At 49.4% G+C, this 22,312-nt stretch overlaps 1 pseudogene; it reads left to right on the top strand.

Annotated features, from left to right (window-relative positions):
• Nucleotides 1–16,287, top strand: part of LOC134434588 (cytochrome b-like) — a 52,713-nt pseudogene extending 36,426 nt beyond the window's left edge.
• Nucleotides 16,288–22,312: the final 6,025 nt, after the last annotated feature.

Raw genomic sequence — 22,312 nt, 5'->3', positions numbered from 1 at the left:
TGCCGTAGAAAAAATGATTCGGGAGATCAGGAGGTCCCTGTCTGAAAGATCTCCCTCTGCACAGGTAATTCCATTGGATGGGGATAAAAGGGGCTGGACTGAGAGCTTTTGAACCTTGTTACACGGTTGAGAAGCAAAGGCTTCTTGAATTGAACTTATTTCATTATTATTTAGTTATTGAATTATTCTTGGTAAATAAAGATTTCTAAAAGAGGAGATGAAGAAGAAATGAAGAAGAGGTTTTACTTGCTGGGAAAGAGGAGAAGAGTGTTTGGAGAAGTGGCACTGAAGGCCAAATGTCCCCTGCAGGGAGGGGCATGCCAGAGGTGCCTCTGCCCCAGCTGCAGCAGATGTGGACTGTGCCTCTTTTGGGTGGGAAGGCCAAGGCAAAGCAAGGGCTGGGCTGCAGCTGCTGCTGCTGTGTGAGCCCTGCCGAGCGTGTGGGCGCTCCCAGAGCCGTGGCTGGGGCTGGGCTGCAGCTGCAGCTCTCTGTCCTTTGCAGATTCTTACACATGTTGGCCAAAGAATGTCTCTCTTTTTGTTGATGTGCTGACCAATTGCCTGCAGTACATTTGTGATTATGACTCAAGGGGGGAGTGGGATTTTTTTGATTTACCAATACCTTATTTTCAAGTGGCATGACTTTTGTCTTCTGTAAAGTCACACATAGCAGCTTAGAGAAGCATTTTATTCCATAATAAAAGGAAACATTGCAGGCTTGGAACCATCTTTAGAATCTTTAGGGTTCTGATGGATGGGCTATGGCAGAAGAGATGAATATTCTGAAACTGGTCATGGGGAGAATATCTTTGTGTCCAGAGGTAATTTGCTTAATTGTGGACATTTGCTTTCTCAGTAGAATAGAAACACTACTTGGTTTTCTGGCTTTTCCTGTCTTTTGGGTTGGTTTTTTTTCCTACCCTAATGATTTACCGATTTTTGCCACTGATCACAAATGTGATCCTGGAAATAGCCTGGGTGCATCAGTGTTTGCCTGGATGACACACGCGGGGCAGCAGCACAGGGCTCGGAGAAGCAGCACCTTGTGATGGGCTGTGTGAGCGCTTGGCTAGGGGTGCTGAGACTGCCACGCAGAAATGAGTGCTTTGCCTGTGGGTTTGCAGCACACAGCCCTGGGCAGGGCTGGCAGCCGTGCTGGCAGCAAGGAGAGCCCCTGGCTTTGTGCTGGCTGATTTCTCACAGCTCTGGGATAAGGCAGGGTCAGAGCGTGGGGGCATGTCTCCTCACTCGGTGTCTTCTGGTTTTCTGTGTTCTTGTTTTGTCTCAAAGGTCATTTTGTAAGAGCTTCAGTTTCACCTTGGCCCCCTGAATCCTGAGTTTAAAAGGCTTGTCATGTGAACCGTGTGGGCAGTGTTCCCTCCTCTGTGCTCCATGTCCTTTGGGAGTGGAGAAGGACAGTTATTGTATCCCTCATATGATTCCAGCAAAATAGTGAGTGATCTTTGGGTTCCTTTCTTTCTGTTTTTCTGCTCAGGGCAATGTTGGTGTTGCCCCTGATTCTTCAGGAGGGGAGCCTGTGAACAGAGCTGCAGCAGAGGAAGCTTCATCTGGCACTGAGAGCTGCAGGAACAGTTCCCAGGAGCCCGAGGAGCCTGGTAAGGACAGAGCCCCCACTGGTTTAGAGAGCTGTGAGATGGCTGCCCTGAGCAGGGTTGGTGCTTCCTGGTGCCTTTAGTTCAAATCCTGCACTGGCACAACCTCCCTGAGCCCTGCCCTCCACACTTCTCCAGAGGCTCTGACACAGAGTCCTCTGCTGGGGCAGAGAGCAGGGAATAAACCTGACCTTGTGCGAGTTGTGTCACCAAGCCGTGTGTCCCAATTTTGTGCTGAAGTTGGTGGATAAATTTAATGCAAGGTGCCAGGGGAGGCCAGGCTGAGCAACACTTGAAGGAGCAGAGGAAAAAAAGAGCAAAAATTCAGGGTAGAAGTCCAAATCACTGACTAAATGTAGTACCAGTGTGCTGGTATTGGTCCTGACCCACACGAAAAACAAGGAGCACAACATCAGAGGCCAACCAATTGAAAAATCACGGTAACTCCAGTATCAGAAGGAAAAGCTTGAATGACCCCTGATTAGGGAGGCCTAAGAGGAGAGAGGGAGCACTTTGCATCCATCCCTTAGCCAAGCTGGTGCAGCCTGCAGACCTCGTAGGGAGCTCTGTCCCTCCCAGCCCTTCCTGCCAGAGCTGATGATCAAGTTGGAGCAGCTGCTGCTCACTGCAGAGGGCAGTTTGTAGATGGCAGGTAATGGAGCTGGTTCATGACTACGCTCCCAGCACCTTCAGCTTCAGCCATTTCAGTGAGGACTGAGGTGTCTCTGTCAGCTCAGAGAAAGAACAAGGCTGGGCTTCCTTGTGGCAGCTGGGACTGTCTGTGTTTCAAGCTCTCCTGGGTGCCCTTTGCACTGCGGGGGCTGGGACTTTATCGAGATAATTCAATGCTTTGAAGCACACTTTTGAACCCTTGGAATGGTGCCTGTTCTTTTAAGGGCACATTGCTCCAAATTGCCAAGTGAGAGTCTGCCTTTCAGGCCATCTTTGAGAGCCCCTGGTAGAAGGACAATTGCTGCCCAAGGGAAAGGTGCAGAAGGCCCAATATTGACTGAGCGTTCCCTTTGCTTCCCAGATGCCATCTGACCAACATCTCCAGGAGGGCTGGAAGAGACAGGGGAGAGCATGTGACCATCAGGCAGGTAGAACTCCTCTGCTTGTAGATATGTTTATAGATTTCTATGGTTATTTATTAGTGGTTATAGTTCCATTTATAGATGATAGTGTTCTATTTATATAGACATATATTGATAGATCTGTATAGTTAAATGTGGATATGTATATAGGTATAGATATGATATAATTATATTTTATAATATATTTACATTTGTAGATTTTCAGAGTTAGATTTTTCTATGTGTAGAGTAAAATTTTTATATATATATATGAAGTTACATTTATGAATGTGTATAGTTATATAGTAAGAGGAATGTTTAGATGGAGAGATTGATGGAAGGATTGCTGTTTGTGTAGGCCTAGGCTGCCTTTGTACCTCTTTCCCCCCTCAGCTGCCTTTTTCACCTCTTGCTTTTCCCCCGGTGCCCGCTGTGTCCCCTGTCCCTGTGGCTGGGTCCGAGCTGGCGGCCGGGCCGGGCGGAGCAGCACTTCCAGCCCCGGCTGTCCCTGGAGCGGTGGGAGCTGCCGCTGGCCCCAGGCACTGTCCCTGAGGAGCTGCTGAAGGACGGTGAGACTGAGGGGGCTGAGGGGGCCGTGGCGCTGAAGGGACGGTGACCCTGAGCTGCTGCTGGGGCTGAGGACTGTGGGGCAGCCGAGCGCCATGGTGGCACTGAGGTGACAGGGAAGTGGCACAGGGTGGCAGGTCTCATGGGACGGGATGGCTCAGAAGGGACTGAGGGGCGTGAGATGACTGTGAGGGGCTGAAGAAACTGAAGGGGGCTGGGGCTTCACCGAGAGCATGGTGGGGATGAGGGGATGGAGGGGGCCAGCAAGGAGCACAGAGGGCTCCAGGACTGCAGCTCTGCCAGGCCTTGGAAGCAATTCCAGAGCCTCCACTTTTGCCACAGCAGCCATGAAGACCGTGAGGACAGCTGGAGACTGAGAGGAGCCAGCAGGGAGGAGCTGAAGGCCAGCAGCGAGAGAAGTGAACGGGGACCTGCTGCTGCCAGCCTGGAGAGAGCCCGACTGAGGCCACAGGCCCAGGGAGGCAGGTGGGGCTGAGGCTGCCATGGGCTGTGGCCGTGGGCGCTGCCCGGCGGGGCAGGAGCGGGCCCTGCCCGTGCTGGGGCTGCTCAGCGCAGCTGCCCCGGCTGGCTCAGGGGCTGTCCTTGGGCAAGGCAGCTGTGCCGCAGGGCCCGGGAGCTGTGCTGGCTCTGCCGGGCTGCCGGGGCTGCGGGACAGTCCCGCCGCGGCTGCGCTCACCACAGCCCGGCCCGCCCGGCTGCTTTCTCTTTCTGACCCCCTGGGGAGGCTCTGACATTTCCTCTTCCCTGATGAAAGTGCAGCTACTGCCAAGGGAAACGTCCCCACACTCACTCCGTGTTCCCATTGCTTGCCAGATGTCCCATCTGCTGTCCCTGTCCAGGGGAGCTGCTCTGCACGGGAGGAGGAGACCAAGTGAGAGGCTTTGAAGATGGGGCAGCTGGGATCCCTCTGCTTGGAGTGCTGTTTACAGATAGATGGACTTGAACATAGACAGGGATTATTACATCTGTATTTCTGTATGTGAGTTGCTATTTGTATGGATTTATTTCCATGTGTATATTCTTGTATTTATGTATATTTATTTTGTTATGAATGTATGCTATTTGTATATATACATATATGTTTGAAATTACATATATGTGTATCAGTTTATCTATGTATACATGGATATTGTTATATCTGTGTTAATTTCTATTTCTTATGGGTACAGTGGTGTAGGTGTCTCTTTTGATATGATTTTTGTTATATGGCTTTTAAAATAGGAATATTGGTATTTTTATAGGTATATAAGTCTATTTGTATAGGTATATTTATCTGTTTATGGATGTAATTCTATTTACATATCTATGGACATATTTTTGTATTCCTGGATGGGCTTAATCCTTGTAGTAATATGTAATAAATTAAGTGTTAAACGCCTAATTGATCTTTGTGTATAATGAATTTTTGTAGAGGTTGGCCAGAAATTAACTGAGGTTGGTATTTGTATATTATTCCATACACAGGTTGTAATAAATCTAATAAAAATTCCTGTTTTTAACCTAAATTGAGATTTGTATAGTTCTGTATTGTCAGCGTGGGTGTAGCACTTTGTAATAAATGACATTTTTCAACTGAAATTGATTCTCGTGTATTTGTGGATCAGCAGCGTGGCTGTAGCAATCTGCAAGAAATGCCATTTGTCAGCTATGATGGGTGTTCTGACATTTGTGCTACCCAAAGCCATGAGCAGGTGTAAATGCTGGAGGATTTTGGCCATGCCAATCTCCGGCCATGCCCAGCACATGCCCCACCTGCACTCAGGCTGGGCAGGGGAGGCGCAGATTTGGGCTGGCAGCAGAGCCCCGCGTTGGCTCAGAACTCGCTGCAGAGGCAGCTGAGAAAACTCCGGGGCTCCACTGAGAGTAGAACTCCAAGCAGGAGCAACCCTGGCAGGAGAAATCATTCACAATGAAAAAAAGAGAGAAAATGTGGCAAAGGAGATGTGGGGATACTCTGTGAGGCTGATAAAATGCTCTGAATCACCCCTGCCTAGGCACGTCTTCTGCAAAAATGTTTTGTTAAAAACTGAACACCTCCCATAAAATACAGATTGCTCTTTCCCCTTCACTTACCTTGCTGTGTGAGTGGAGACACACTCTCCTCATCACTGAGAATTTTTGCCCTTCAGCACCTCACATTTAATCAAAGATGATGTACTACCTTGGCACCATCAATGAAAACAGCCCTGCCCTCGTGGCAGTGTTTGCAAAGTCTTCCCTCCTCCTGTCCCCACATGTGACAGACGGAACCATCCCCTTCTGTCCAAACTGTGCCTGAGCTGAGTGAGGGCTCCAGGAGCTCAGGAGGTGCAAGAGCACCGCACGTGGGAAGGTTTTGCAAAGCTTCCTAAGCACCAGTAAACTCTGGGTTTGCCAGTCTTCCCCTGCAATATTATCCTACTCAAGAATGATCTTGGAGAACACTGTACCTCCAGCTCACTCAAGAAAAGTTTGTTTTCTTCAAGGCTTGAATAGAGGAAAATGAAAATTGTGGTTTTTAGAGTGAAATTCGGGGGTTGGTGCGGCTGGGTTTGCTCCACTATTTGCTGTGGAAAGTAGGGTAAAAGCTTTAAATTCCCAGCAGAAGCTGACTACCAGCCCACACAGACCGGAATGAGGCCCAGATGGGCTTGCTGCACGCTGGTCCAAGGGAAAAGCTGGAACAAAGTCCCCTTGTATTGCAGATGGAGCCTGTGCTGGTGTCTCCAGGGCTGTCTGTGGTAAGACACGGCAATCCAGCCAGAAACTGTGGATATGAGAGTTCCAACAGCAACCTGCTTCTCCGGGGTGAGGGACGAGGCCAGCCCAAAAGCCTGGAAGGTGCTCTGGGCACTGGAGAAGGCCAGGCTGTCCTTGAGCAGGGATGGCCTTCAAAGGGGACCTCACACCTTGTGCTGCTGACCAAGGGCAGCTGGTGGCCTTCCACAAAATGCTTCTTTTGTCCAGCTCTTGGAATAGTTCCAGCCAGCAACAATTCCTGCTGCTCACACCAGCCCTTTCCAAGCAGGAGGAATTTCAGCAGCAGCCTGACAGCTTAGTGGCAGGAGAATAAAATACTCAGCTGAGTGTTATCAACTCTCTGTCATAAGCCACATCCTCAGCCCCTCATCTCCTCCAGCTGTCTCAGACGTGGAGGAAGCAGCAGGAAATCTCTGATCCTGGAAGGGAAAGCAGAAGGAGGAGAGGCAGTGGCTGGTCCCTGGGGCCTTGGGAGCAGTGAGAGCCATCCAAAACAGGAACTCTGCTGGGCTGTGGAGATAAGAGTGACCAACCAGCAATGCTCTGTGTCAGACTGGAGCCATCTGTGAAAGTGAGCATGGAAATCTGACCTTGCAAAACAGAGGAAAAGGTGTCCTTGGGTATTTGCCAAAGCTTTCAGGGGCTCTGAGCCACCTGGTCTAGTGGAAGGTGTCCCTGCCCATGGCAGAGGGGTTGGATCTAGATGGTCCTTAAGGCCCCTTCCAACTCAAGCCCTTCTGTGAGTCTGAATTACAAACCCACAATGACAAAGAGAACAGAGCAAACCTGGCCTCCACTGCATTATTGGAGGTTGCTGCAGTCACTTGTGTCACCTGGAGACTAGTTTGGATCTGGAGACATTTTCATGGTCTCACAGTATTTCAGTGTGACTTTCCTGGTTCAGGGCCCCAAAAGATGCCAGAACAGATTATCTGCAAGCACTGAATTGGTTAAGCTGCCTGTGAACCTGATGGGAGAAGTGTATTCATGTTATTGCAGCATTTACCCTGTACAGGTGATATTTGGTTTCCATTTTGAAGATGCAATGTTCTTGCACAATGCTTTTATATGCAGAAATACTGGCTTTAAATCCTAATTCCATCTTCACACAAGGATGTGTAATCCCTCAGAAATGTTTAACACGGAGCCATATTAGCTTTGGGCTGGGTGCTGTGGGTTGTTTAAAGATGAGTAATGGCAGCACTAACAAATACCCCTCTTGTTAATTTGGGTCTGCCCTTTATCAGCCCTGTTGCATAGAAATCACTTCTTTACAGCAGAGACTAAATGAAATTCCTTCATACAGATGAGAATCATGCAATTCAGGCTGATTAAAGGGGAAGTTTTCTGTTATTGTGAAAGGACAATTTAGATAACCTGTTTGCTGTTCATCCTGGAGGGGCTTTGCAGTTAAGAGTGAAAAGGAAAAAGACGTTTCTCTTAAGAAGTGTCTTGAAAGAGCTTTTTGTATTACTAGAAGCAGCTACATTGATAATGACCTCCACAATTAGAAATGCACAACAACCACTTAGGTGACTTAATCTGGCCATGACTTTTAGCTGCAATTCCAAAATCTCATCAAATATGTTGCTATCCTTTAAACAAGGAAGGACAGCACAAATACCAACAATTCTCATCAGCCTTCTGAGTTGGAAAGACCATTTAATTTACGCTCCCTTAGCTGTCAGCCTAAACTCTGCTGTGCAAACCTTAGGTCTGTGTTGGACCTCATAAACGTCTTGAGCATCAACTTAGGTGAAACCCTGCTACAAAACCCTTCAGGCACCACACTGATTTAGAGTGGCAGGACTTCACTGTTCTAGCAGAGAATTTACTTTACTTGCTCCTGCAAGTCATTTCCAGAGTGGACGTGAAATCAGTGCCTTGCTATCTGGATGTGATAGGATTTTCCTCCTGTCCCAACAGACAACAGGGGAAAAGATTTGTTTCTATTATACCATTACATCTAAATCTTTGGTTTGAGAGCAAAAGGAAAATGTTCCTTTAAGGAGTTCTGCCCGGACTTTTTGGCATGAGGACAAACTGTGGTGTGCTGGCAGGAGCAGCACTGTCCCTGTGGGTGCAAACCCCCTGAAGGATGAACAGGCTGCTGTCACAGGGGCCACACCTGCAGCATGAAAACCCACCGTGCCATTACCTCAATGCAAACTAAACACAAGTGACACAGCTCTGCAGCCTCAGCAAGGACTTGCCTCTGCAGAGATGTTACTGACAAACTCAGCTCTTGTTTGCAAGGGCTGTTAGATTGTCACACAAATCAACCACCTCTCCCTCTCTTGTCCTTCTTGGCGTCCAGCTGCTGAGCTGCTGCTGAGAAAGAAGAGGCAGAGTCCTTCAGGGCAAACAGGGACTTTCCAATGGGCAGAAACTTCCTCCTTTCTTTTGTTTTCAGTGACAACAGAGGGGTTTGTCTTCAGTCCCTGTGTCAGCAGGGAAATTGTGCCTGCTCATCACACCTAGAATCTGAACAGCCTGGATTTTTATTGGTGTAAAACCCACAGTGACCTGACCTTCTGCAGGAATATGGAGAGAAGAGTCAAAAGCGATTCCTGGAATGTTGCAATAAGCAGATAGTGGTATTAAACATATATAGATAAAAAGGCATAAAAGCTCATAAAAGCTCATATGGAATTGATATAAACCTAATAAAAAGAAGCATTTTATTGTAATAAAGTGAGGGTTGCAGACCATAGTGTGAGAAATAGCTACTCGTCATAGTTTAGGAAGGTTTATTAAACCTTATCAAAAATACAACAGAAGACTGAATAAAGAAAAAAGGTTACAGCACCAGGAGCAAAAGATTTTCCTCGCCATGTGCTCAGCCCCCTCACAATGGAGACTTTCCCTTTTTAACCCTTTACCCCTCCCAAAGTTTTGTCCATCAACCCCTTCTTCGCTGTCCAGTGGTGGTGATCTCTTCCTCAAATCCTGATTGGGGGTCAAGTGTGGCCATAGTGACACGCCAGCCCTCCCAGATGTCCCAACCCCAGCTGTCCCTTGATAACCACAGGATGGGGTGCAGCATAACTATAAATCTATAAAACTTTTTTTAACTTATATACATGATATTTTTCTATTAATTGTGAGAGTCAATCATCCCATGACTCATCTATCACAACAGGAAAAGAAGTTTCTGGTGGGAGGAACACTGGTTTTAAAGGTAGGACCAACTCTTGAGGTTTGATTTGTTCCCTCTTTCAGATTACAAGGAAGTCATGGTGTTCCAGAGTAGAAGCTGGTCCCAAAAGTTTGAGAACAGGGTGTGATAAGATCACCAGGGTATTTTATCCGTATCTAGGAAGAAGCCCTGCAGAGCTTCTCTTTAGATTTGACTGAAAGTAGAAGTCCTGTTTTTACCAAGAATTTTGATCTCTTTGTGTTTTGGAGAAAGAAAAAGAAAACCCCAAACCACCTGAAGTTTACATTGAGGTGAGGTGTATCACAGACGGATGAGGGCTCACCAAGGCAAGAGACCCTCCTGTAATTTAAACTGTTCTTTCAATAATACCAATAATTTCTCAGTACATGTTGATTTAAGCAGGCACCAGATTCTCTCTTCTTGTTCTGGCCTTTCACATATCACTAAGGGAAGGTGAGGCTGTGTCATTGTCATTCGGATTTTTAATTCTTCAGAAGTCAAAACTGAATTCAAGTCAAGTTCATTAAACTGCAATTTACATATATGATGAATAGGTATGATTCGTGCTGATAAAATTTGAAACAGCAATCAATATTGATACAGTAATTGATATTTGAGAATAATAAAATAGATAAAAGTTGTAATGCCAAAGAAGAGAGGGAGAGGAGGGGCTCCACCCCCCCCCCCCCCCTTCCCAGCAGATGTTGTCAACGACCACAGGAAAGAAGCTGAAGATACAGTTGCTAAAAATGAGTAAAAACCTGGTTGGGTCACAGAAAGTGCTAACTATAAGGGATTTATTGCCTTGATATGTAGATGCAGTGATACGTTAGTCTTGGTTTACATTGTACTGGCTTGGTGCGCATGTGTAACCCAAAGGTGAATTGAAGGACAATGAAGAAGACTACAGGGCCTTCATCAGTGACGACCCCCAAAGACTTGTGCGACCACCAAACCGAGTGGTGGCGCATGTGTGGTAAAGGTGGTAATGAAGACGGAGATAGAGATATGACGAACCAAAAATGGGAGGAGATGGTATTGACACATGGCATATAAGGGGTGATTTTCACTTGGCAAGCTCGTACGTGATGTTGCAAGGGTCCCAGAACTCTGCCCTCTGTACCCCGTGGTTATCTTCTGCTTATGCACTATTATTAGAACCAAATTATCCCTCTTTTTAATCAAATTATATTGTATCCAATTTTTTTTTTATTTTAACTATTCAATTAAAATTGTTACTACTTTTAATATTGTTTGGCTTTTTTTATGATGGGATAATTGGGCAAACATAACAATTTTGGTGCCGACATCCGTGACTCTCTCAACTCCAGGGAGGTCGATAGTTTCTGGGAAGGAGCTCCCCACCAGAATTTTAAGTGGTCCCAAGGCTAGACCACTCTCCCTTGGGAAAAGAGAGGTTTTATTACAATAACGCATAAGCAAATTAGTTTTTAAGAGCACGCAAGAGAGGCTCCCATCAGAGTGCCGGCTTATAGGAGAGAGAGTATCCATAGAAAACTGCTTTGTGAACGAAGACCCTCGTGAGAAAAGGAGGCTGTGAGTATCACGGGGTTTTGGGTCGGGGGGGCAGCTGTATGCATGTGTGAGTGTGTGTGGAGTGTCTGAGATGGGGGCAGGGCAGTGCCAGACCCCCGAAGTGAGCGGGACCTCCCAGTACCGCGTTTTCGTGCCCTCCGAGAGGACGCCAGCCGGGAAAGGAGGGAAGTGAAAAGTGACTGAGTAGGGACCCTGGGAGGGTTTGACCCAGGGGGAAGGAGGGGTTCCCTGGTCCAGGCACCTGTGGGAGGGTCCTTGAGCAGGAGGGATTGACTCATTAGGGAGACTGAGAAAGAGAGTGAATGAATAGGTTCAATTTCCTTGGAGGGGTTGGTAGCAGGCAATTTAGTATGTGATTAGATGGTGAGAGGACGGGGCTAATAGACTGAGAAAGAGGGAGTGTGGAACAGTTAGATTGCAGAGGGAGAGATAGGAGTGGAACAGGTAGATTGAAAAGGCAGTGTGACAGAGTAGTAAGTGAGGAAGTTAAGCCACGAGGTGAGTGTGGGAAACTAAGGCTCTCCTGGTACCGGGGATTTCTTAGTTTGCTGCTGCCAGAAATGGGTCAGGGAAAAAGTAAGTTCCTTGACCCAGGGGCTGCGGATTGTAGGAAAATTTGCAGAGGTTTGAGGTATCTGAGAACCATGAGGGGGGTTCTCAGAGGGGGGAGCATTCCTCAGGACAGCTCACTGGGGATGATAATACAGTTTTGGGATGAACGGGAATCCAGAAGGGGAGAAAATCAAGAAATTCAGAGGACAGTGCCTAAGGGACATAATATAGGAAAAATTTTGAGTGAGCATCAGAAAAAAAAAAAAATATGAGTCGCCGGCAGAATGGTTAAAAAGATTAAAAAGAGACTTGCAATTCTATTCAGGTATAGATACTGATACTGCAGTAGAGCAGGTTCTGGTAAAAATTCAGTTTGTGATCAGATCTTGTTGTGACATCAGGAAGAAGCTGGAAAAATTAGAAGATTGGCAGGACAGGGGACTTCAAGTATTACTGAGAGAAGCACAAAGGGCATTTGTAAAGAGCAATGAGAAAAAGCAGAAAACAGATGCCAGAATTTTGGTTGTGGCAGTTCAAGAATGCAGGCAGCTTTGAATACAGAAAAATCTGCAGGGAAAAACAAACGGCGAATGTCAGGATCTAATTTTAGGAACACAAGACCTGTGCATTTTTCCCGCCACAAGAAAAGATACTTAAAAATTTCTTGTCCTACTTTAAAGGATGCGGGACCTACCTGTTTTTATTGTCATAAAAAGGGGCACCTGCAAAAAAATTGCAGAAAGAAACGGCAAGATGAGAAAACTTCTCAGGAGAATCAGAGAGGGCAAGAGTTTTTTGTTTAATGAAGAGGACCGAAATACAACCAGAAGAGGCCTTGATAATAAAACTAAAAGTAGGTCCTCAGAGCCAAGAAGTTATATTTTTAGTCAATACAGGAGTTTCTCAGTCGACAGTGACAAAATGGCGCTGGGAACACAGGGTTTATATGGGGGATAAAAGGGTCTTATATGCAGCAACCCAGGACCAACAGGGGAAAAGACAGGTGAGAACATCTTGGGGGAGTACATATAAGGAAAAAAAGAAGTTCGTGATACCAAGAAACCCTGTTGAATCCCAAAGGCCTGCAAAAGCCTTTGGGCAAGATCATTGCATTTAGAGGAGTGTCTCACTTTAATTCATTATCTTTGCCCTTAGGTATTGCGGTTCCAGTGGTAGGCCCCTGGACCTCCACAAAACTACTACTTCCTGAGACTTCATTGCTGGGTGAGGAGCTCAGTTGTGCTGAAAGCAGAGGCCTGTCCTGGCAGCTGTCACCCGAGTGGGGCCCAGGGCCAGTGACCGCTGCCAGCAGCAGGAATGCAGGCATGGCGAGGATGCCCTGGCTTGGCTTTTGTCTCTTGAACAAGGCAGGCTCAGGGCAGTGCAGAGCAGGCTGGGAAGCAGAGGCGGAAGCCTTTGGAGGCTGAGAGCCTTAAAGATCAGCCCCTGCAGCAGCCCAGATGCAGGTGGCCCAGTTGTCAAGCCTGTGGGGGCCTTCAGAGCGTGCAGGTGGATTTTGCATTGCTGTGGCCTGCTGGCGTCTCTGGGCCCAGGAGTGCCTGTGGCTGCAGCAGGAAGGGTGGCTGAAGGTTTGCTGCCTGCTTAGGTGGCATGGCTGCAGGGGCCAGTGCTGTGAGAGCCCCTTGTGTGAGAGCTGGTGAGAGCTGAGCTCTTGGGGACAGCGCTGTGCCCCAGGCCAGGAAGAGCAGCAGTGCCCAGTGCCAGGAGTGGTGTCAGTGGGAGCCCCTGTGCACAGGGACCCCCAGCCCCGGGGTGGCTGTGCCAGCAACCCCAGGGACCTCCAGCCCTGCGAACCCGGATCAAGAGGAACCCACAAGTGTGCAAACGCTGCCTGCACCCAAAAGAATGGCAAAAAGTAGAGATGTTTTAAAAAGAAACAGTATTTATTTGCTGAAGATAGGCAAAAGCTCGGATTTACAGAACATGTTTCATTATAACAATCCTTATAACAACAACAACAATGTACAGAACATATTTACATGGGATCTGATGGACTACGAATCTTCAAAACATATTTACAGAAAACTTCTAACGTACTGAACGTATTTACAAGCAATACAAGCAACTTCCAAACTTTGAAACGTATTTACAAAGGCATCGGATCTGTGCCATCGTCTGCATCAGTCCTGGAAGAAAGGAAGCAGCAGAGCTGGACTCAGCTGCCAGCACTGGGCCCAGCAGGGCTGGGAGCTGGGCCCCAGGGGCTGGGCCGGGGCTGGCAGGGCTGGCGTGGCCCCAGACAAGTGCAGGGCAGGCCGGGGCTGGTGCTTCTGCCACCACAATCCAGGCCCCCTGTGGGCACCGTGTCCCTGAGCGGGGCCATCCAGCCCAGCCCCAGCCTGGCGTCAGGGGACCCAGTGTGTCTGTGGGCAGGGCGTGGGAAGCATCTGCCTGTCTTACCTGTGGGGCTCCATCTTCATCCAAGGACCATGGGCTCCTCCTCATCCTTCTCGTCCACTTCCATGTCCTGGATGTTATCCGCCTCATCAACCTCCATGTCTTCGATGTTGTCCCCCTCCTCTACTTCCATCTCCTCAACAGGGTCTTCCTCATCTACCTCCATCATCTCTTCCCTCTCTAGCACCACGTCCACTTCCATCTCCTCCTCAGTGTCTCCTGCAGTCTGCAAGGGGCAGCGCAATTTCCCAGTGGGCTTCCTGTCCCACACCATCCATTCCACATGGCTGCAGCCTGCCCAAGCCAGGTGTCCCCCCTGCCTGGGATGGCACTGTACCTCCATTGGCACAGCAGTGCACATCCTGCTGGGATTGGTGCTCCAGAGCAGGCAGCAGGAAAAGCCCAGGCAGCAGCAACACCTCAGCGCTGAGGGGCAGAACGCAGATCGAGTGGAAACTGACCCTTGGCAGCCAGTTAAGTGCCTGCTCTGCTCATTTCCAGGTCCTGGATGTTCCACCTGGAACCCTCTGGGAGTTGTGATGTCACAGAAAATTCAGGGCCGCTCTTCAGTGGGAGATGGAGATGGCAGAATGATCAAATCCTTTAATGGTTTGGCTTGGAAGGGACCCTAAAGATCATCGGGTTCCAAGCTGAGCAACCTCCCAGCACACCTGGTTGCTGTGGCCCCTGTCCCTCTGGCCTTGGATGTTCCTGCGGATGGGGCATCCACAGCCTCTCTGCACTGGTCCCTCTGTCAGCAACAAGCATTCTGAGAGTAAAGAACTTCTTCCCATCATCAAATCTCTTCCAACTCTTGCAGTTTGATCCCATTCCTCCTTGTCCTGTCACTACAGTTCTTGACAAAGAGTCCTCTCCCACTTCCCTGTGGGTCAGGCTGTTCCTGCAGGGTCACACATGTGGCTGAACACGGAGACAGGAGAGAGAGAAGCCATGTACCCTCTCAGAGAAAATGGGGAACGTGACAAGAGAGATGAGAGTAGGAGGAAAAAGTAGAGACATACAAGGCATTGGTTTGGGTGGGCTGTGGGATTCATGCCTTTTATTAGAGGCCAGGTTCCCTGGTGCACTCAGTTCTTGTGTTGCAGCCTGCCCACTGCCAACCTCTGTGAGGGACCTGCACTCCCAGAGCTGGGAGCACGCTTGCTTAAACTGCTGGTGAATGAGGCTCTAAAGGGATGTTTGTGTGGAACACCAAACACTGTGTATTGCGATGAAGAGGGTGCAGGGAGGGAGACAAAATGGGGCTGGGGACACAGAGTTTTAAATGGGGTGAGAAAGCAGGGAAGCATTGCAGTAAGCCAGGACCAATAGGGGACTAGAGAGGGGAGAACATTCTAGAGGGAGTACATATTAGGAAAATACAGCAGTTGAACTGGGTGATGCCAACAAAAGCTGCTGCATCACCATGGGCCTGCAAATGCCCATGGGTGTCACCATTGCATTCAGACCAGTGTCTCTTACCTTGGTCACTTTGCCCTGAGGTATTACAGTTCCAATCGTAGGCCCCTGGCCCTTCACACCTCCCTTCTTTTTGTTCTCCATAAAGAAGGCTCCTGCCACAGAGTTTTGCAGGCATTTAGCAAAAATGGATACAATAACCAACACAATGAAGACAATAAACAAAGCCCACAAAACAGCCTTAACTAGAGATGAAAGCCAGCCTTTCATCCCCCAGTGTTTGAAAAGTCCACTGAACCAGTCGTTGTTGCCTTCCATCTGGATCTTGTTTCCTTGATCTTTTAGCAGCTGGATGCTCTGGTGTAGTGACTCCCTCTGTTACAGCAGGTTGAAAGAACACATGCCTTCAAATGCCTGACAGCCATGGCCATGGACAAGAAATCATGGCTTGTCTATGGAAGCACCCAGCTGAAGGCACATGGCTCAATGAGGAGCATCCAGATTCCTGCTGCAGCGACAACAAATGGCAGCATTCTCTAACTTGAGCTAATTTAGTATCTGGAGGCTTGGGTGGCCTAAAAGTGAACAGATAAAGAGAAGGTGAAACGCAAGTTCTGGTCCCACTAAACTTTCTCTTCTGTAAGCCAAGGGTGTGAACACAGCTTATCAGAAGGATCATATATCAATGCTAAAATATAGTTTTTACAAGCTTTAAGTCATACATCGTGGTCATGGTTTAAGAGGAAGTGAGTTTTTTGGGATGCTGTGGTCAAACCAATGGGTGCTGAGATTTGAATATTGGCACCTGGTGTGGCCACTGGGGACATGGATACGCCTCTGAGAACACAGGGGGTTAAAAGCAGAGAAGTCCCAGGGGAAGCTCTCTTGGGTTACAGGGGAAAAAAGCTGCTGGGCAGGGGAGGGGAAGCCATGCAGCCAGGTGAGGTAGGCGCGGCCCTGAGGATGGAAGGCTGGAGAAAAACCAGGAGGAATCGTGCAGCCCACCCTCCATGAAAGAGAGAGCCAGCGTGTGCCTGTGACTGTGCTACCTTGAAACTTGATAACATGTGCCAGCAGCAAGGCCGAGAAGGAGAAGAAGAGGTGGGGCGGCAGTGAGAAGGTGTCCGGCCTCTGTGGGAGTTCTGGGTGGGCAGAGCCCGAGATTTAACCCTCATTTTGGACAATGAAAACTTTGCAAAACAGTAACCTTCCTAGAAGAGAGATAGAGATGAAACAGAGGAAGAAATGGGCAAGTGTGATGAAAGTTCCTGCAAGTGAAAGATGTCAGAAGAGCGGGGAAGAATCTTAGGTGAGAAGAGATGATGGAGTGGCCTTAGCTGGACTTTTCTTGTATAGCCCTGGACAGAACCATGTTTCCTGTGGCACAGAGACTGCATCCAGGGGGAGGCAATGGCTTAAAGCCAAGAGGGTTTAGTGATGAGACACCTCAGCCCCAGGGGGTGAAATTTGGGGGAGACAGGTGTCCCGAAAGTGAGCGATTGTGCTCTTTTTGGAATGGGACAAAGCATCCTTAAAAGGAAAAGCCTAGAAGCAGCTCTGGTCTATGTGCAGTGGTGAGAGCACTGGACATGGAAGGAAGAGGTCATGATGGCAGATGTTCTCCAGGTGGTGCCACGAGTGACATGGAAACACGTGTGTGGGAATCCATAAAAATCAGAGAGTTTTAGGAAGGTTGTAAAAAGGACAGGCCGCAGAAACAGCAAGAACTGTGAAGTGCTAAAGCAGCAGAAAAAGATATATAAGCTGTAGCGAAGACAATAGGGCTGTGTAATGTCCCTTCTAAGTTGCAACAAGTTTATTTAGTATATATCTAGAAGGTTATGCTTATGAATACAGCTTTATTCGTTGTCTCTTATAAACGAGCCATTGTGTTGGAGAATTGGCTGCTATTGTTTTAACCAAAGCTACGAGTGTTTAAGATGATTAGATAGAACTACTGTCAGTATGCTTTTACTCTGTGTAATTGGCTGAGACGCATTTATGTTATGTTGTAACATTAAGTTTCTTTGGCCTGCTGCCTGGTCAGCGAGCTGTACGCATCTTTCCATTGTCATAACCATCTAATGAAACTAATGCTAAAAACATAAAAAGCTCTAGGCGCTGATCAAAGCAGCCCCATCCTGTTCGCGTCTGTATATAAATTGGCAGCGTACCAAACACGAGGTTTTGACAGTGTTTCCTGGGAAAGCCTATGGCACAAGAAGGACTCCTCTCCTCTTGATGAACAGAGAATTGATTATCTAAAGGGTCATGATGGACCGAGAGTTGGTGATCTGAGGGATGGATGTATTGGAAATTTGGTGGGGGGAGGAGGAAATGTTTTTGGAAGGTTTTCATTTTCCCTGTGTGTTTCTTTTTACTTGTAGTGTCGTTAATAAAGTTTTCTTTTCTTTATTTCTAAGTGGGGGCCTGCTTTGCTTATTTCTGGTCACATCTCGCAGCAGAAACCAGGGAGAGTGTATTTTCATGGGGGCACTGGCTTTGTGCCAATGTCAAACCATGACATATATATAATAAAAAAATAAATCAAGCCTTCTGAAATATGGAGTCAAATCCTTGTCTCTTCCCACATGGAAAGACCCCTTTGACCATCGTCACATGTGCCCTGGCTGGCTGCAGGCTGGGCACATATCCTGCCCTCCTGCTCTGTGCCAAAGCCAACAGGAATGGGCACCTCTGGGCACCACTCTGAGCACGGCCAGCACGGCCTGGGCACTGCAGGTGACTGGCACAACGGCACAGGAGCCTTCAGCTGACAGGTGGTTTCTGCTTTCTCTCCTTGCAGCCGGGCTCTGCGGGTGCTGAGGCTGCTGTGGGCTCTGCCAGGGCTCTGCTGGAGCTCAGCACCGGGCCGGAATCAGCCAAAGAAGAAATGGTGTGACCTGCTGCGCAGACTTGCTTGAGCATTTTGGCAGCACATCTCAAGTTTGCAGAGTGTACATCTCCAAGGGAAAACAAGACAACCCTAAAAAAATAAACTTGTTCAATAACTTCTGAAATGAAATCAATCTGGGATGACCCCAAATGACATTTCTCAGTTTGCTCAAGCCGTAGCTAAGCCCTTCTCCAAACAGTTCTCTCCCCCAACACCTGCCTTTTACTTCCTAACTGCTCCCTCTTTTCCCCCAGTGAGTTCTCAGCCCATTGCAGTCTCCATCACACTTGGTGCCCCTCACCACGAGGAAGAGGAAGCCCCAGGCTTAGGGACTCATCCTGTCACTGGCTGAGGAGCAGAAATGTCTCAGAATTCCAGTGGGATTTTAGTGTCATTCAGAGCTGCTCTCCAGCCCTCAGCTCTCCTTGCTGCTGAGCTCCCACTGCCTTTTCCTCATCCTTGCAGCAAGATGAGCTCTGTGAATCCCCTTGAGCCTCCCCACTCTTCCCAGCCCACACACCCCCCTCAGTTAGGCTGCAGCTGAACCTTCCCAGTCTCCTGTGGCACACCAGTCTAGTGCCCTGTGCAGGGAGCTCCAACCCCAGAGCACAGTACACAACAATGCAGTCCGGGCTGGAGCAGCTGCCCTGCAGCCCTGGCTTGGCTGTTTGTGGCAAGGCAATGCCCCCTGTTACCAGCTGTCCCTGCAGGATGGCCCCAGGGCAGAGCCCAGCCGGGCTCCCACTGCAGCCCCTGGAGCTTGGGGCAGACAGTGCTCCCAGGGCTGAGGTTCCTGAGGAGCACCCGGAGCTGTGCCTTGCACTCTGTTGCTGTGTGTCACAGTGGAGGGTGGCTCGGGCTGTGTGAATGTACCAGCCCTGGTTTGATTGCCAGGGGCCTCGCCCAGGCACATCTCTCCCAGGGCTGCAGCATTTCACTGGCCGGAATCTGACAAGGCATAGAGATCAGAGCAATGAAATAATCCAGACTGTGTTTTTCAAAGGCCCTTTAGAAGGAAGGGCTTGAGAATAAACGCTCCCTGTTTGCCACGTGAACATCAGGGTGAGCTGCAGGGCCTGAGTGCTCTCGGGGCCAGGCACAGCCCTGGGGGTGGCAGTGCCAGGGCTGCAGCAGGTACAGGCCATGGGCACTGCTGGGGCAGCACTGACGCCTCAGCCCAGGCCCTGGGGGCTCCAGGCTCCTTGCCCAGGCTCTCTCAAGAACACACCCAGGCCAATGCTCAGCACAGAAAAGCCCCGTGAGCAGCCCCAGGCTGGCTGTGGGCAGGCTGGGGGCAAACAGCATGGCTGCGACTCTGCAAGGGCCCTGGGGGAAAAGGGAAGGAGCAGCAGAGCAGGGGCTGATCCATCCCCAGTGCGCTGCACAGCCCAGGGCAGCGTCCCAGAGCGTCCTCATGGAGCTGCCAACAACATCCCCCCTCTGCAGCCCTGGCCTCTCCCCCAGCTCACACAGGTGCCCCATCCTTGCAGGCACAGACACGGCAGCACTGGCTCAGCTGCCCCTGTTTGCATTGCACAGAGCAGAGGGAGCACCCCCATGCTGTTGGTGTGGGGACATGAACCTGAGGGAGCACAAATGCCATCAGCCCCTGGGGCCAGCAAGGGCTGGGGGACACCAGGGAAACCACTCAGCTTTGTCCTGGCCTCTGCAGTCAGCCAGAAAATTTGTTCCCATCAGCTGGGAGTTTCCTGTGCCACTGCAGACGCTGTTGCTCAGAGCCAGGGCTGCCTGGCAGCCACCACCAAACTGCCATGAGCATTTCCCTGCGTTCACCTTTGCTTTCTTTCCTCTTTCCTGATCCAGATTTCTTCCTATTGCCCAACCCTGCTCCCTCCCCTGCAAACAGCCCATCCCTGTTTGCCCTTTCCTCTCTGGCCCCACTCCCCATTGCAGTTCCTGACTTTGCCCCATGGGAATGTCCCTTGGGCAGCAGGATCATCCTACAAGTGCTGCAGGAATTGTCTGCAGGCTCCTGCAGTGCCTGGTGGTGCTCCCTTGCCAGAGGCACCTCAGGCCAGGGGGGCACATCTGGGCTGCTGTGTCTGGCTCTGGGACTCCCTGTTCTGGGCAGTGAGGAGAAGCTGCAGAGGCTGTGCAGGACTGACAGGATGGGCTTTGGGGGGAGGCAGGAGAAGCTGAGGGACGTGGGCTGCTGGAGCTTCTGAAGAGGAGGCCCAGGGCTCCTCCTGCAACTGCTCCAAGGGTGGTTCCAGAGAGTCAAAGAATCAGCAAGGTTGGAAAAGACCTTGGAGATCATCAAGTCCAAACTGTGTCTTGACTCTGCCTTGTCTCCCTGAGCCTCCTCTTCTCCAGGATAAACAACCGCAGTTCCCTCAGACACTCATCACAGGACTTTTTTTCCAGACCCCTCCCCACCTTTGTTGCCCTTCTCTGGACATGCTCCAGCCCCTCCATGGCCTTCCTAAATTGGGGGCCCAGAACTGGACACAGCACTCAAGGTGTGGCCTCACCAGTGCTGAGTGCAGGAGAAGAATCACTGCCCTGCTCCTGCTGGCCACACCATTCCTGATCCAGGCCAGGAGTCATTGGCCTTCTTGCCCACCTGGGCACATAGCTGGCTCATGTCCAGCCTGCTGTCCATCTGTGCCCCCAGGTCCCTTTCTGCCTGGCTGCTGTCCCGCCACTCTGTCCCCAGCCTGTAGCACTACAGGGGTTGTTGTGGCCAAAGTGCAGGACCTGGCACTTGGACTTGTTCAACCTCACATTGTTGGATTTGGGCCCTGGATCCAGCCTGTCCAGGGCCCTCTGCAGAGCCCTCCTACCCTCCAGCAGATCCACACTCACACCCAGCTTGGTGCCATCTGCAAATTTGATGATGCTGGACTCAGTCCCCTCATGCAGATCATCAGTGCAGATATTGAAATCCACGCTGGCTGGCTCTGATCCCTCAGCCATCCTGTGGGTGCCCTGATGGCACTCAAGGTGATCTGTTCCATAACCTTGCCAGGCACCCAGGGCAGGTTGACAGGCCTGGAGTTCCCCAGCTCCTCCTTCCAGCCCTTCTTGGGGATGGGCTGACACTGCTGCCTCCAGTCCTCTGGGACCTCCCTGCTGAGCCAGCACTGGTGGTAAATGATGGAGAGCAGCTTGGGGAGCTCATCCACCAGTTCCCTCATCCCTCTGGGATGGATCCCATCTGCTCCCAGAGACACCTGTGAGCATCTGAGTGGCTCAGCAGGTCCCCAGCTTCTTCCTCCTGGATTCCAGGAGGCTGTTCTGCTCCCTGTGCACATCCACCAGCTCAGGAGAACACTTGTCCTGAGGACAACTTGTCTTATTCTTGAAAAATGAGGCAAAGAAGGGGTTAGGTACCTCAGCATTTCCCTCATATTTTGTAACCCCATCTCCCCCAATAATGAATACAGATTGTCCTTGTACCTCTATTTGCCATTAATGTATTTATAGAAACCTTTTTCTTATCCCTCACAGAAGTGGCCTGGTTAAGTCTTAAGCTTTCACTTCTCTAATTTTCTTTCTGCATCACCTAACAACATCCTTAAACATTTCCTGAGTTACTTGCCTCTCTGTCCGAAGGTGATGCACCTTATTTTTTCCCCAAGTTCCTGCAAAAGGCCCATCACATACAGAACGGCACCTGTTGGCTAAAGTACACCTCAGAGCAGGAAAATACAAGAGTCTATAAATTAAAACAGGGAAAGCAAGCAAGGAAAGTAAAAGAAGAGGCTGGGAAGGCTAACAAAAACTGGGACCCCCTTGATCACTTACTTCCTCCTACCCTTGCAGTACCTCAAATCCTTCCTCCAATTCCTCTTTCTGTGGAGTCAATTCCTCCTCCTCTCCCAGCTGTCATTCCTTTACCACCTCCTCACCCAGTTATACCTCCACCACCTTCCCCTCAGCCCTCTCCTTACTCTCTTTACCCTTCACTACTGTCCCCTTACCTCTACCATCTCATGCACCCCTTATTCACCAGCAAGTTCCTGCTCTGCCTCCCCCACCACAAATGAGAAGCCAAACAACATCTCAGAATCTCATGCCCAAGAGTGAAGTTAACCAGTCAGCCTCCTCAGCTGATGTTGTAACACCCAGTCCAAAGAGGCTGAAGTGGGAAAATTGTTCCCTCTCAGAGAAGTTCCCATGTGCAGGGTGGCCAGTGAGATTGGATTTGTAAACGCTCACTTGACTGTGGCCGAAGTTAGAAACTTTAAGAAAGAATTGTGAAATTTAGTGGAAGACCTAGTAGGAATAGCAAATCAACTTGATCCATTTTTAGGCCCTAATATTTATACATGGG

This window comes from Melospiza melodia, unplaced genomic scaffold (assembly GCF_035770615.1).
Source record: "Melospiza melodia melodia isolate bMelMel2 unplaced genomic scaffold, bMelMel2.pri scaffold_44, whole genome shotgun sequence".
Lineage (NCBI taxonomy): Eukaryota > Metazoa > Chordata > Aves > Passeriformes > Passerellidae > Melospiza > Melospiza melodia.
Note: the sequence above shows the minus strand (reverse complement) of the source record. Positions and strands in the feature narration are given on the sequence as shown.